The sequence below is a fragment of the Solea senegalensis genome, unplaced genomic scaffold (genome assembly GCF_019176455.1).
Source record: "Solea senegalensis isolate Sse05_10M unplaced genomic scaffold, IFAPA_SoseM_1 scf7180000017355, whole genome shotgun sequence".
Lineage (NCBI taxonomy): Eukaryota > Metazoa > Chordata > Actinopteri > Pleuronectiformes > Soleidae > Solea > Solea senegalensis.
Window position 1 is genome coordinate 14,986 of NW_025322358.1, and position 14,725 is coordinate 29,710.

General features: G+C 44.3%; 2 long non-coding RNA genes across 2 annotated transcripts; one reads left to right on the forward strand and one right to left on the reverse strand.

Annotated features, from left to right (window-relative positions):
* Window positions 1–662: 662 nt before the first annotated feature.
* LOC122764276 lies at window positions 663–9,208 on the reverse strand. Its single transcript, XR_006359584.1, has 2 exons — window positions 8,435–9,208; window positions 663–1,325 (listed from the first exon to the last, which is right to left on the reverse strand). It is a non-coding gene; the product is annotated as an uncharacterized LOC122764276 (long non-coding RNA).
* LOC122764277 lies at window positions 7,615–9,240 on the forward strand. Its single transcript, XR_006359585.1, has 3 exons — window positions 7,615–8,158; window positions 8,290–8,497; window positions 9,202–9,240. It is a non-coding gene; the product is annotated as an uncharacterized LOC122764277 (long non-coding RNA).
* The last annotated feature ends 5,485 nt before the right edge of the window (window positions 9,241–14,725 follow it).

Here is a 14,725-nt window from a genome sequence, read left to right on the forward strand (position 1 = left end):
TCTGATAGAAACTCTGAATAAGGTGCAGGTGGACGATAAACTGTGACTATTATAATTGGTTTCTGTGATTTACAACTAAGATAAGATAGATTAAGAATAAGGCTTTCGAACGATGAATATCCTGGTTTGGGCTTGGGATTGATTAATAATCTAGTATTAAAAATGGCTGCTACTCCTCCTCCTCGGCCTGAGCTTCTAGGAATATGGGTATTAGCATGAGTGGGTGGAGTTGATTCATTTAGACTGACGTAATCGTCTTCATGTAACCAAGTTTCAGTTACACAGAATAAATCAATACAATTGTCGGAGATAAGATCATTTATTAAAACAGATTTTGAGGAGAGAGACCTTATATTTAATAGTCCACATTTGAAAGTGGTATTATTTGACTCTATTTTATTGTTGGTATTAATCTTTATTAAGTTAGAATGTCTAACTCCTCTTCTGTTTGTTATTGGTTTATTTACTTTATTTACTTTAGTTTTTACTTTAGTTTTTACTTTAGTAGGTCGAGGGACATACACAGTCTCTATGGGGTTTTTAATAGGTGACTGCTCGAAAAGAAGCACAGAGAAGTGTTACGGGTCCCAGAGATGTGAGACCACATTAACAAATATATACCTGTGATAGCAGGTAAAGGAGAGAGACACATGAAGAACAGGTTGTCGTTTTTCCCCTTAACAGGTTGTCTCTGGTTTTATTAAACATCAATTATCACATAAGCACAATGTATACAACAAATCTCAGTGTTATGTTCAGATTTACCTTTTCACCAAACAACCAACTAGTCTCACAAATTGTCTCATCTTTTGCTCTTTAAACATACTCTCTGAAATTCAGATTCACAATAGTTCCGTAAATATATATATTACCTTTTTTTCACCACAGTCCAAACTGATAGAAACACTAGTCCAGGTAGTGTAATTTCGCTGCTTAAATCCTCTGCCTATATATTTATATGTATATACCTATATCTCTACCTTGCTCCCATAGCAGGGCACTGAAATTACTAAATTAAACAAAGTGCTTATGTCAAAACTAAATCTACCTGGCAACAGGCGCATGAACAAAATAAAAACAAAAATAATTATGTCAGATAAAACTCATAACAATAGACTTTCACAACAAACAGACTTTTCACTTATAGTGCAACTGCGGCCGCACGCGGCACAAAATGGCGTCTTCGCAGGGAAACTTTCTTATATATTCTCTGTCAATTAGTAACAAAACATCAAGATAACATGCTATAAACAATCACGCTCTTAATATTTGTTAATATAGAACAAAATCACGGAGCAAAAATCGCGGTGTACACACACACTGACCTGTGATAGCAGGTAAAGGAGAGAGACACATGAAGAACAGGTTGTCGTTTTTCCCCTTAACAGGTTGTCTCTGAGAGCGGCAGCGGTTGCACACCCCTAACCATTCCCCGGGCAACTCTTGGGAAACAACGGTTCCGCCCTCCCCATCTCAATATTTGTGTTGCACCACCGAAATAATAAATCATTAAAAAACAATACTTTGCATAAAATAATTGCAATCATAAAAATAAAACAAAATTGTGGTTACCTATTTTAGGTGTGCCACACACTCCCCCACAACAAAAGTGGCTCCTGACACTTAAATCACCATCCAAATGGACGTCAATATACAAACTATTCACAAATTATGTACATTATACCACACTTCACACCTCAAACATGTATGGACCTGATATCTGACTATATGTGACCATTCAGTAACCATATAGAGGATAATTGAGGGGTAAATACGGACACTGAAGAAGGGGTGTGCTTTGAAATGATAGTGGAAACGGCTGTGAGTGCCAATAGGGGACGATGTAAGTATCTAGTGCATTCACTGTGGGGCGTGTCTGATATGTGGGATGGCCAAGTGATGAATAGGTGAACACTCGACCTGGCTGTCTTTGCCGAGTCGACCGTCGGAGTGGGATAGGTGAGCAGGGTTGAGAGGTCGCTGCCTGTGGGATCTCTGGCTCTGTGTCTGATTGAGGTGAGTTAACGATTGCTGGTATGTTATCCCCCTCCATCATCGCTTCACCTGCCAGCAGTGTGGGAACTGTCCCTGGTACCGCTTGAGTCTCCATCCATGTCTGACCTCCTTCATAGACTCCAGCTGAATCAGGTAGATGTTCATCACTGTCTGGAGCCTCCACTACAGGCGTTTCTTGTGTTGATCCATCATGGACCCTGACAGGTTCCCTATAAGTCTGAACAGACCTTTCCTTGGGAGGCTTTGGTGCTTTCAATGCCGGGGTTCGGCTGTCTTGACTAACAGCTAATTTCTCAGGGATAACGGCTGTTCTTCGCTCAGCCCATCTGGCTGGTATTCTCAACCAATAGCCACTGTCTGTCTCATCATCTGAACCAGAGGCCTCAGTGTCAGCCGTTTGATCTCTCTTGTCACTCACTCTCGCCTGTGTGTTCCCTGATCTGATCCTTGTCTGTTTTGACCCCGGTTTCCGTTTGGTTGGCTGTTGTGGGAGTTCCACTGGCAGATTATTGACCAGCAAAAGCAGATTCCGGTGTAGGGTCCTAACTCGTCCCTTGCCATCACCCTCTGGATAAATGATATACACTGGGTTATCCGCCACTTGTTCTCTCACCACATATGTCCTCTTCTCCCAGTAGGAGCGCAGTTTCCCGGGCCCTCCTCGCTCTCCGACGTTCCTAACCAACACTCGATCCCCAGGTTGTAGGATCACACCTCTCACTCTCTGGTCATAGTAAGACTTGCCCTTTGCACTGGAAGACAAGCTGTTATTGTTAGCAATCCGATAGGCCTCTGTCATCCTTTTACGCCATTTTTCCACATAACCTCTGTGAGTCTCTGAATCAATCTCCTCCGACAAGCCAAACAAGAGGTCTACCGGGAGGCGAGGGTGTCGACCAAAAAGCAGGAAGTGAGGTGCATAACCGGTGGACTCATGACGAGTGCAGTTATACGCATGCACAATCTGTGCAAGATGTTCTTTCCACACCTCCTTCTCCTTATCTGTCAGGGTACGCAACATCTGTAACAATGTACGGTTAAACCGCTCTGCTGGGTTACCTTGGGGGTGATAGGGAGACGTTCGAGAGTGACCTACTCCTGCAAGCTGTCCAAGTGTTCGGAAAAGTTCATTCTCAAACTCTCTTCCCTGATCATGATGGAGTTTGTTGGGGAACCCAAAGCGAGGTACAAAGTCATTGTATATGCGCTCGGCTGCTGTCCTTCCTGACTTGTTTTTGGTCGGGTAAGCCTGGGCGAATCTTGTGAAATGGTCGACTACCACCAAAATGTACTCGTAGCCCCCTTTGCTCTTTTCAAGATGCAGGTAATCTATACAAACAAGCTCAAGGGGTGAGTTGGACTTTAGGCTACTCATGGGTGCACGCACCTGAAATGTGGGTTTTTTCTGTTGTATACAACAGCATTTCTTAGTGACATACTCCTCAATAAATCTTTTCATATGGGGCCAGTAAAATCTTTCTCTGGCAAGGTGGAGTACCCTCTCCATGCCCATATGCCCCATATCATCATGAAGGTGTTTCAAGACAAGCAACTGGTATTTAAGGGGTAGGACTAATTGTTTTCTCTCTGGTGTTCGTCGATACAAAATTCCACCTTCAAGGTGCAGCCGGTCCCACTCGCGAAGGAGCTTACAAGCAGATCCCTTTACAGACCTCCTGATGTCATCTGTGAGTCTGATGTTAGACTCCTTGAGCCCTATGATCTCTCCAATTGTGGGGTCTTCTTTTTGGTCCTGCACCAATTCATCATGTGTAATTCCCTGCAGGGGTGCGCGAGGCTGTGGTATAATATCAAGGGAGGAAACAACAAGAGCAGCCACCCAGGCCACATCCTTTCTCTGGGCTGCCTGACTTCCCTCCCAAGCTGCGCTTACCACCTCCTGCGACAACTCCTTTGTACAGGTCACCATGTAGTTGTCGATGTCAAGGGGAACTCGGGACAAAGTATCGGCATCCGTGTTCACTCTCCCCGGTCTATACTTGATGTTGAACCGAAAGTCAGATAATTCCCCCACCCAGCGGTGACCAACTGCATTGAGTTTTGCTGTGCTCATAATGTATGTCAGTGGGTTATTGTCAGTATAGATTGTGAAGTGTGGAGCGTAAAAGAGATAGTCCCTGAATTTCTCACACACTGCCCATTTGAGAGCAAGGAACTCTAACTTTCCGCTATGCAAATGATAGTTCTTTTCTGCAGAAGTTAGCGTTCTTGACCCAAACCCAATGACTCGCAACTTTCCATCTTGTTGTTGGTATAGGACGGCACCAAGGCCTAGCTCTGACGCATCAGTATGCAGGACAAATGGTAGGTCAAAGTTGGGGTAGGCTAGAACTGGGGGGTGCGTTAACATTTCAGTCAATCTCTCAAGTACACTCTGGTGCACAGAAGTCCACACTATAGGTGCCCTGGATGACAGCTGGGGCCCCTTGACCCTCCTCTGCTGGGACTGGCCTTGTTTTGGCAAGGATTTCCCTTGGAGCAACTCATATAGCGGTTTAGCTATTTTTGAAAAGTCCTGTATGTATGACCGGTAGTAGCTGAGGAAGCCAAGAACCCTTCTCAGATCACCTACTGTTTGCGGGGCTTTAGCCTTCAGTGCAAACACAGCCTCTAGATCTTTAGGATCAACTCGAACACCATCAGCGGACACCAGTCGACCAACGTAGCGAACTTCCTTCTTGAACATTTCACACTTCTCTGGCCGGAGCTTTATTCCTTGACACTGCAGAGCTTGAAGCACCTTACGTACCACCTCTACATGATCCTTGAAAGATTGTGAGTAGCAGAGAATGTCGTCCAGGTATGGTATGCAGCACTCATCTCTGAGCGAACTCAACATCTCCTCCATACTTCTCTGGAAGGCTGCAGGTGCGTTGGACAGACCGAATGGGATCCTCACCCACTCATAAAGCCCCCAGGGTGTGATGAAGGCCGTGAGGTGGCGTGAACCTTCAGCTACAAAACCCTGGTGGTAGGCCTTACCCTGATCGAGGATGCTGAACCAAGAATATCCACCCAAGGTGTCCAGCAGGTCCTGTATTCGGGGAAGTGGGTGTCTGTCTGGTACTGTTTTCTGATTCAGCAGCCGATAGTCTATACAAAGGCGCAGGGTACCATCTTTCTTTCGCACACACACCACCGGGGCAGAGTAGGATGACTTTGACTTAACTATCCATCCCCTCACAAGAAGATCCTGAACATATTCTTTGACCTCTTTCAAGAGCGGTTTTGGTATGGAAGTGTACGCCCTCTGCACAGGGATGTCATCTTTTAAATTTATCACCATTTGCAGGCTAGGGTTACACCCAATATCATCTCCATCTCTCGCAAATGCCTTAGACTCCTCATATAACATCCTCTTCACAAGCTCTTGTTGTTCCTCCTCCAACTCATCAAGGTTCACAGGAGGCTGCCACAAAGATGGGCTTGGCTCTGTGACATGGGCAGTGACTTCATTGACTCCTGTAGTAGGCATGGATTTGTTATAAGGATCAGCTTCCACCACCCTCTCAATGTGCTGCAAGGTTCCCAGGGCTGTTTTACGTAGTAGGGTGACATCATGTTTGGTGTTGTTGCCAACCGCCACTGTGACATAAGGCTTAGCAGGATTTTGTACCTCAACCAATCCTGCGCCTAGATCCAGCTGCTCCAGCGGCTGACCACTCTCATCTGCTTCAAAAAGCACCAGTTTGCCAGTGGGGTTCATGGTTGGTGGAAGGCGACACTTCACCCAGGCGACATGACCAGCTGGGATGACGATGTCCTTTACCCCTGTTCTTAAGCGTCCTTGTGGCGTGACAGGCTCTGGTGTCTGAATGAAGCTCACAACTGCTTCAGCCTTCTCACTGGAAACAGAGATAGCATTACAAAGAAGCTTAGTCAAGATAGGTATTAATCGTTCTGGCTGTCCTTCAATGAGCTGTTCTAAAACATTAAAGCCAACTAACGGTCTCTCCATGGGCAAACTGCTGACCAGAAATGGGACACTGATGGAAAGACTGGGGTCATCATTCTCTGGTAGATTGATCATTATGGGTAACCAGCCATCAAATGGTATAAGTTCACCATTAACTGCACACACCTCCAGCTTGTCCAATTCCTCAATGATTTCAGACATTGGTCGGATGTTGAGGTCGGGCAAATACTTGTCTTTCCAAGCACGGCTCACCATGCTGACCTGTGCCCCAGAGTCGAGCAATGCAGTCACTGCTAAGCCACTTAGATTACACTGTATGAGAGCTTTTTTTCCTATTAGCTTGGCAACAGCTCCGCGTTTGGCACCAGGTGACTCAAAGGAGAGCAGGGTAGAGTTTCCACTTTCTCTGTGACTATTCTGTGAAGTTAAGTCTGAAGTGATGGACAGGGAATAATTAGCTTTGCTGCCACTGGAATTGACTTGAGTTCTTGCTCCCACAGAATACTCAGTTTGGGGCTCTATGTCAGCTCCGATCACTGGGTGCCCCCCTGCAGCGACCGAGTCCAGTTTCCCTGATCCTTTTGCCTCCTTATGCAGCCTACAGCTCTGTGACCTTCACCACCACAAGAGAAGCAATGGTTACAATTTGGCCAGTTTTGTTCGACACACTGTGGACAACCATAAGGTTTCTCTTTCTTGTTTCTTGCCTGATCTTGAGAAAATTGCTTGACTCGGTCTGGCGGTCGTGGCTGACATTGTTGTTTAAGTGACTCAACCACGCTTGTGAGCTCTTCCACTCTGGCTGTAAGCTCTTTAATAGGGTCAGCTTTTGCTTTACTTGGTGCGTTTTCATGCTTAGCGCTGGGTTCTTGGACTGCACTGAGCTCAAGCTGTGCACTATGTGCACTGGTTGTCGTCTGTCTACGAGAAGAGCCTATTCTCTTCTGCCTTTCACTCTCCTCACTAGTGATCCTCATTACGTGGCGCAATATTGTTTCATCGCCAACTTCGCTGTTTGACAGAAGGGGCTTCAGTTCTCGTCGTATGTCATTGTGTTTCTGCCCTAGTCCCTGATAGACTGTATGCAAAAATACATCTTGAACAGTAGCAGCATTGTATTTTATGCCGGTGTCGGACAGTTTAGACGTGAACAGGACACGCTGTTTCAACCCTATGACGCGGTAGAGGAACTGCTGTGGTGTTTCGTTGTCATCCTGTCTAGCACACATCAACTCCTGAAACAACTCCGTGCTGTTTTTCTCCCTTAGGTGTGCCTGGAGGAACCCCTTGAGTTCTGTTACTGTGAGGTCATCCTTATTGATCAGCATATCTTTAAAGGTTCCAGGTTTGATTATTCTTAGGACACTGCGAACTATTTCTGTGTCTGGGAAGCCTTCTTTAATTCCTTCCTCAATTTGTTTACAGACATTGCTGTAGCTTATGTCGGAAGAGTGGTCGCCAACTTGACCCCCTTGCACTTTAAACTCTCTCCTCTGGAGGTAGGAGAGCTCTCTTAAAGAGATCATTCCCTCTCTGCCCTGGTGGGCAGCAGACTGACTTGTGGAGGATTTGTATGATGAGTCACTACGAGCCCCAGAAGTCTGTGCTGGTAACAAGGTGAAGCCTTCTGGAGACTGGGCTGTTGGTGTCATGATACTCTGTCTAAGCCTTTTTCCAAGCTCTTCATAACTAGTGAGCATTTCCAGCAAATCAGCATTTGTGGTCTCAGCTACTTCACTGGTTAGCTTTGGTCTCACTGGGCTAGCTGTGGAAACATTGCTGTGCCTACTAGGCAAAGTGGAACTAGGTGGACCGGGGTTGTCTGTGTGTCCCAACATTTGATCAGTGATAATGCCTGTGTTAATTTCTTGGACTGTTTGTTGCGTTCTACTGATGTCACTACCTGTAGAGGGAGCTACATGTACTGTTTGTGTGGGTGCCGGTGCAGTGTCTAACTCAAGATCACCTCTATTATCAGACAAAAGCAGTACATTTCGGTTCATCACAACAGTATCAATAGTGTCCTTTAAAATCAACAACTGTACCATACCACTGTCCTCAGACTCAAGCAGATGCTTACTGTACATGAATGAACTGATGTGGTTGAAGCAGCTCTCATGATCTCCCTCTGTGAGCTCAGGCTGACCCTCCTCCAACACTGGAACCACGCCCTTGGCAATCTGGAATAGCTCTTCTGCTGACAACGTGAGTAGACTCCTCCTAATGTCCCACACTAGGTTCTTCCTTCCACTCTCTGCCATGTCGGTAGCTTCTCCCTGTCCTTGACGATGGATTCACCAGCTCAGCAACTTCTTGGTCTCTGCTCTGACTCACAGCTCTCTGCTCGCATCAGCTCCCGTATTGGTCCAAGATGTCATCAAGTGAATCAGCCCCAGACCAGGAGTTGGTGCTGATCCCGGACGAGCCCCCAAGATTTGTTACGGGTCCCAGAGATGTGAGACCACATTAACAAATATATACCTGTGATAGCAGGTAAAGGAGAGAGACACATGAAGAACAGGTTGTCGTTTTTCCCCTTAACAGGTTGTCTCTGGTTTTATTAAACATCAATTATCACATAAGCACAATGTATACAACAAATCTCAGTGTTATGTTCAGATTTACCTTTTCACCAAACAACCAACTAGTCTCACAAATTGTCTCATCTTTTGCTCTTTAAACATACTCTCTGAAATTCAGATTCACAATAGTTCCGTAAATATATATATTACCTTTTTTTCACCACAGTCCAAACTGATAGAAACACTAGTCCAGGTAGTGTAATTTCGCTGCTTAAATCCTCTGCCTATATATTTATATGTATATACCTATATCTCTACCTTGCTCCCATAGCAGGGCACTGAAATTACTAAATTAAACAAAGTGCTTATGTCAAAACTAAATCTACCTGGCAACAGGCGCATGAACAAAATAAAAACAAAAATAATTATGTCAGATAAAACTCATAACAATAGACTTTCACAACAAACAGACTTTTCACTTATAGTGCAACTGCGGCCGCACGCGGCACAAAATGGCGTCTTCGCGGGGAAACTTTCTTATATATTCTCTGTCAATTAGTAACAAAACATCAAGATAACATGCTATAAACAATCACGCTCTTAATATTTGTTAATATAGAACAAAATCACGGAGCAAAAATCGCGGTGTACACACACACTGACCTGTGATAGCAGGTAAAGGAGAGAGACACATGAAGAACAGGTTGTCGTTTTTCCCCTTAACAGGTTGTCTCTGAGAGCGGCAGCGGTTGCACACCCCTAACCATTCCCCGGGCAACTCTTGGGAAACAACGGTTCCGCCCTCCCCATCTCAATATTTGTGTTGCACCACCGAAATAATAAATCATTAAAAAACAATACTTTGCATAAAATAATTGCAATCATAAAAATAAAACAAAATTGTGGTTACCTATTTTAGGTGTGCCACAGAAGCATGAAAGACTGCAACTCTGTGTCCTGGTCTCAACTCTGGATTGTCATGGGTTTCTAATAAAATGTCCTAAGCTGCTAGATAAGAGAGCGGCTCCATCCAAAGTGGGATGGACGCCGTCTCTCCTCATGAGACCAGGTTTCCCCCAGAAGTTTTGCCAGTTATCTAAAAACCCAATGTTGTTTTCTGGACACCACCTCGACAGCCAGCGATTGAATGACGACATGCGGCTATACATGTCATCACTGGTTACATTGGGCAAAGGACCAGAGAAGATTACGCTGTCAGACATAGATTGTGCATACCTACACACAGATTTAACATTAACTTTGGTGACCTCCGATTGGCGTAATCGGGTGTCATTACTGCCGACGTGAATAATAACTTTACTGAATTTACGATTATCTGTAGCCAGCAGTTTCAGATAAGACTCTATGTCGCCCGCTCTGGCCCCGGGAAAACACCTGACTGTGGTCGCTGGCGTCGCTATTTTCACGTTCCTCAGGATGGAGTCACCAATTACCAGAGTTGGTTTCTCAGTCTGTGTGGTGCTGAGAGGGGAAAACTTGTTTGAGGTGTGAACAGGTTGGTGGTGGACAGGACTCTTAGGCTTAACACTACGCCTCTTACTGCGGACAGTCACCCAACTGCCCTGTTTGTCTCCCGGCTGCACGGGAGCTGCTGGGGGAGCTGGCTAACTGATTTAGCTTCTATGGTGCGGAGCCGGGTTTCTACTTCACTAAGCCTCGCCTCCACCCTAGCCAGCAAGCTACATTTTTTACAAGTACTTTTATCACTAAAGGAGGCAGAGGAGTAACTAAACATGTGGCACACAACACAGGACAGAGCAGGAGAAGGAGAGGGAGAGAGAGAAGCCATCGCTGCTAAGCTAACTTTACGCTAGCAAAGTTAGCTAGAAAGAAACACCGTATGTGATCTACGTAAACGATAGAGTTTACGAAAACGTAGCGGGTGAAAGTATTAGTCTTAGTACTAGTATTAGTAATAAAACGAGTGTTTGTTCAGTGAAACGATAGTTCCAGTAGATATAAAACTCCAGAGAGCGCAGGAGACACACAGCGGAACACCAGTGGAAGCACAGGAAGTGACACAACACGTTACCGCCCCTCTGAATTCACATGCAGCGTAATCCCTCCATCAAGATCCCTACAGCATTCTTAGTGAGGACACTCGTAGACGGAATGCATTCCTGAACCTTCACCATGACAACCAAATGCCTAACCCTAAAACCAGGTCTCAGCCCCCTTTAAAAGCCCTAAAAGCCTCATTATTGTTGTAAGGACCAGACAATAATGATAAACCACCATTTTACAAAGAGATCAGTGAAATCATGGATCAACATGCTCTGTTTTAAGTTTGAAGTAAACAAAGGAACATTCCACTGATTTAAAACAAACACTCTCTTTAGCTCCACATACTGTGAACTGTTAAAATAATTGAGATCCATAGGAAGGAGATGGGAGTCAGCTCAGGGTTTAATCTTGTACAAGAGGAGCATTCACAAAGCAACACACAGGCCAGTTACAAAGTGAAGACTCCCTGTCTTGGAGGAAACACATGGTATTTATCTGTCTCAATGGGTCTGCTATCACCCTGCCATGAGGCGCAGACCCATTGTCTTTATTCACAAGTTACACTTCACGTCAAACACTTTCATTGAACCTTTCTCTTCACGTAGTCATCCCTACGCCATCATCGTTGGAGTTCTGTCACAGATCTGTTGAAGCAGCGTCACACACACACACACACACACACAGTGTCTCACACACACACACACACACACACACACACACATTCATACCACCACCTGTTGAGAGAAGACGACAGAGAGTCAGAGTCAGTGATGCAGCTCAGATGTGGAATAATAACATCACATGTTACAACAGCTCACATTCACTCATTCACCAAACACTGGTTGTTTGGAGTTGTGTGAAAACAAATCAACAGAAGTATTTGGACTATTATGAAGTATTCAAATACATTCACAGTATTTTCATATGGAGTTTTGCAGCTTTAACAGCTTCAACTCTTCTTGGAAGACTTTGCTCAACACTTTGAAGTGTTTCTGTGACAATTAGTGTCCATTCATTGTGTCGAGCATTGATGAGGTCACACACTGATGCTGGACCACAAGGTCTGGCTCTTAATCTCTGTTCCAGTTCATCCCAAAGGTGCTGGATGGGGTTAAAGGTCAGGGCTCATGTCTTTATAGTGGTTGCTTTGTCCACTGGGACACAGTCATGTTGGAGTAGAAATGTCTGCGTCTGCTGAACTTCAGATTGTCCTTCACTGAGAGAAGAGGCCGAGAGTCCAAAGCCCCATTGAAACACGTCAATTCAAATACTTTTGTCCATATAGTGCATCTATAGTGCTGCAGGAACTACTCCTCACCAGCAGGGGTTGCTGTTTCTTTATGTTCATCTCTGTTGACATGGAAGTCAAGGTCACATGTTCAGCTGTGGCCTTAAATGCGTACTCTGTGTACTTTGATGGAAAGTATTTGTTAGTAGATATATTTCAGGGACATTTGGTTTTTTGATTGAATTGTTGTTGCCACTGTTTCATGTTGCCTCACACACACACACACACACACACACATGGTGACGATACTCAAGTCACTCATTTGCATATTTCTTCAGGAAAAAGTTGTGTTTATATTCTGTTCATGCAGAATTTGTCTATAAACCTTAAACCAGAGACAACTTTGATTTTGACTCATGTTACAGAGTCTTGGAGGCGGAGCTTTAACCTGAGGTCCAACAGAAAGGGGCGGGCTTTGTCACTCCAGTGTTCATGTTTACAGCAGAGTCACTATCATGTCTGTGTCTGCAGCCTCTTCATGTTATTTGATATAATGTGAATGTAAATGACTTTCTCGTGGTTTTATGTGGTTTACACTTGAAGGTGTTTGTGGAAGACTTTTAAAAAAAGGTCAATGAAGTCTACTTTCTGGGAAATTGTCCTCATTTTTGACAGAAAAAGTGAAGAAAACTAACTCTAACATTGTCTTAAAAGAAGAGAATGACAACTTCATGTAAGCTTTAATAAACAGTAACAAACAACAGTTTGAATGAAATCCCTGCTGCTCCTGCTTCACTACTGCTGTGTTTAAAACACAAAGGTCAAATTCACTCTCTCTGTACTTACGTACTTACACTAACTCTTAGTTTGTTTCATGTCTTTTTCATTTGTTTCCATGTCTTGTCACTAGTTCTCCTGTCAATCAACTCATTTCCCTCACCTGCTTTTCCATTGGCTCATTAGTCCCTCAGTGATTATATAGCAGCCCATTTTCAGATGGTCTTGTGTTGGTTTTTTGCTCCAGCATTTCTAGTTAGTCTTCTTGTTCTGATGTGTTTGCCTGTTTGTGACTGATTTCCTGCTTTTGGACTTAGTAATCTGCGTTTTCCTGCCTCGTTGTCGTGCTTTTGGGTTCTCCCTTGCCAAGGTGTCAATTCTTAAAGTCAGAGAAGACTCACTTTCATTTCTTTGCTTGTGATAAAGATCATTTCTTGATATTTTGCTCATTTCTTCATGCTTTTGTCAGAGTTTGAAGGAAAATGACGTTCCAGTCTGAAAGTGGCTACTTTGACGTTTTCTAACCAAACAAGATGTGCTGCTGTTTTTACAGTGTATGATACAGTGGATCTATAATCTGTGATGAAGTCAAACTACAAACAGCTGATGGACGCTCATCATGTGAGGCGCTCAGCTCTAGTCTGTGAGTAGCAGCAGCTCGTGGCTCGTCTGTTGTCTCTCTGTGTCTTTGTGTCCAATCATGAAGTCTGTCACTATTGTGCTGTCACAGCTTCACTGAGGAAACACTGATGTTTGTCTGACTGTGATTAGAACAACACTCTACTCACTCCAGAGTCTTCAGTCTGTAGTCTGGACTCTTCTGAAGATCACGCAGAGGCTTCACTCCTGAATCCTGCAGCTGGTTCCACCTCAGGTCCAGGTCTCTCAGGTGTGAGGGGTTGGACTTCAGAGCTGAGACCAGAGAAGAACAGCTGATCTCGGTCAAACTGCAGTCACTCAACCTGAATAAAGAATAAAAGTGTTTTGTTCAGCAGGTGAATTTTAATGTGTGAGTCAAATATCAGCTGTGAGGATGAAAATGTATCTGAACATTTTCTACAGTGTATTTAGAAAGCATGAGTCATGTGACTGTGAGACACACGAGTGTGTGAAGGTTCAGTTCAAGTGAACGTGAAGAATAAAGACGTTTGACGCAAAGAAACAGCAGCAAAATGACAAAGAAGTCACAGGTGAATTTCAACACAGCCTCACTTTTCACATCAAGTTCAACTCAATGAAATGAATCAATGATAAGAAGCAGAAACAGGTGGAGTCTGTGTGCAGGCTGTACACTGAGAGGTTCAATACTGCCCTCTACACTTCAAAGTCCTGAATCACACTTCTTCTCAACATCTTTACAATTCTATATTTTACACTTGATTTGATTCTTTGATTCATCTGTGTTTAGTAAACCAGCTTAAAGGTGCATTACCACCACCTTTATTGCTGCAAAGAATTCTGGGACACGGTCGTCCGCCAAACATACACCAGATGACGAGTCATGTGACAGTTGGGACACGCCCACGTCACGGTGCTGTGACACATGTTGACAACATCTGGACCATGAGTCCACACTTGGAGGATCCAGCCTTATGAACTGAGACACAGCTGATTTGAAGATGAGAGGAAGCTCCTGTTTGTTTGTAAACAGTCACAGCTGTGACATCATCAACAACACTCATTCTGATTGGCTACATGTGAACGTGTCAGAGGAGAAAGTGAAAAACATCAAGTTCAGTCAGAAAAGGTCAAAGCTGCGACTGACGTGAAAACTACAGCGACTGAAACACTTTAGAAAACAAAAAACCCGTCAGCTGTGAAAAGATCCTGATTCTACATCTGAGGGAAGAAAAAGTGGAAACATGGAACAACCATCACTGATTCAACTCATGTGACAACATGAATGACTTTCAGTTGTGGATGAAACATCTGACATTTACAACAGTAACAGAGAGTCAGTGAACTCACCACAGAGTCTCCAGTCTACAATGTGGACTCTCCAGTCCAGAACACAGCAGCTTCACTCCTGAATCCTGCAGCTGGTTCCCACTCAGGTTCAGGTCTCTCAGGTGTGAGGGGTTGGACTTCAGAGCTGAGACCAGAGAAGAACAGCTGATCTCTGTCAAACTGCAGCCCCTCAACCTGAATAAAGAATAAAAGATGAGACTTTAGAACAACTGTGAGTGTGTGTGTGTGTGTGTGAGTGTGAGTGTGTGTGTG